Source organism: Theropithecus gelada, chromosome 10 (assembly GCF_003255815.1).
Source record: "Theropithecus gelada isolate Dixy chromosome 10, Tgel_1.0, whole genome shotgun sequence".
In the NCBI taxonomy this organism is placed as follows: domain Eukaryota; kingdom Metazoa; phylum Chordata; class Mammalia; order Primates; family Cercopithecidae; genus Theropithecus; species Theropithecus gelada.
The window spans coordinates 51,854,563-51,856,280 of NC_037678.1; the positions used below are offsets into that span (position 1 = coordinate 51,854,563).

Consider the following 1,718-nt stretch of genomic DNA (forward strand, 5'->3'; position numbering starts at 1 on the left):
GCCACCACGCCTGGCTACCTTCCTCACTTTAGACAACTCTTTCTCTGGCAGCCCAGTGCCTCTCAGAGTGCTAAAGTACTGGTTTTTTAAATTGTCCAAATGTTGCAGGTGGATACTGCTGTAAAATACAAAAAAATAAATTACCAGAAAAATAAAAATTTTAAACCTCAAAGACATACAAAATACAAATTTTAATTTTTTAGTTTAAGATTCAACAGAGGCCCGGCACGGTGACTCGCGCCTGTAATCCCAGCACTTTGGGAGGCTGAGGCGGGTGGATCACTTGAGGTCAGGAGTTCGAGATAAGCCTGGCCAACATGGTGAAAGCTCGTCTCTACTAAAAATACAAGAATTAGCCGGGTGTGGTGGCATGTGCCTGTAGTACCAGCTCCTCGGGAGGCTGAGGCAAGAGAATTGCTTGAACCCGGGAGGCAGGGGTTGCAGTGAGCCGAAGTCGCGACACTGCCCTCCAGCCTGAGCAACAGAGCGAGACTCCGTCTCAAAAACCAACCAACCAACCAACCAACAAAAAAGAATCAACAGAGTACATTTAGAGTAGTATTGTGCTTGAGGACACAATTACAATACAGTGTGGTAAATGTCCTCATATGTTTGAGACCCCAGATAATAGGAACATAAATAGTTTTGTGGGAACCCATAGGATTCAATTATCTATGTAGTAGAAAAAGCCTTGAAGATTAGATTCTGGTGCTTGGCTCAGCAGCAGAGCTACTCAAACTGGAATGATACAGAGAAGATTAGCGTGGTCCCTGCACAGGGATGACGCACAAATTTGTGAAGTGTTCCGTAAAAAATAAATAAATAAAAATTTTTAAAATTAAAAATTAGAGTCCAGAGGCCTCAATGTCTTCACTTGTCAGATAGTCTATTTCATAAAGTTATTGGGTGAAGGTGAAGCATCAAGCACTAGATACACCTAAATCTGAAGAATTTTAAGCAAATCTCTCATCAAGTTCCATTGGTAGTTTAATAACTCAAACTTGCTGGGTGCGGTGGCTCATGCCTGTTATCCTAGCACTTTGGGAGGCTGAGGCAGGAGGATCACATGAGCCCAGGAATTCAAGACCAGCCTGGGTGACATAGGGAGACCATGTTTTTATAAAAAATAAAAAATTAGCCAGGTGTGGTGATGAACACCTGTAGTCCCAACTACTAGAGAAGCTGGGGTGGGAGGATTGCTTGAGTCTGGGAGGTCGAGCCTGCAATAAGCTGTGATTGTGCCACTGCAGTTCAGCCTGGGCAACAGAGCAAGCCCTGTCTCAAAAAAACAAACAAACCAACCATATATATATATAATATATATAATTTATATATATATTCTTTATATATACATATATATAAAAAGAACTCAAACTGCTTACTCAAACTGACCCAGATAGACTTGCCTTGTAGAGCATCCTACAGATAAAAATATTTTAAAAATAATTTTTATTGTCCAGGTGTAGTGGCTCATACTTGTAATCCCAGCACTTTGGGGAGGTCGAGACAGGCAGATTGCTTGAGCCCAGGAGTTTGAGACCAGGCTGAGTAGCATGGTGAAGCCCAGTCTCTACAAAAAATACAAAAATTAGCTGGTGTGGTAGTATGTACCTGTAGTCCCAGCCACTCAGGAGGCTGAGGTCAGGGGATCGCTTGAGCCTGGGAGGTAGAGACGGCAGTCAGGCGTGAGCCGTGATCGTGCCATGACTTGTGACAGA

The 1,718-nt window shown here is 43.0% G+C and overlaps 1 non-coding gene across 1 annotated transcript; it reads left to right on the forward strand.

Annotated features, from left to right (window-relative positions):
* Positions 1-708: 708 nt before the first annotated feature.
* Positions 709-815, forward strand: LOC112633842. The gene has a single exon (XR_003121610.1). It is a non-coding gene; the product is annotated as a U6 spliceosomal RNA (small nuclear RNA).
* The last annotated feature ends 903 nt before the right edge of the window (positions 816-1,718 follow it).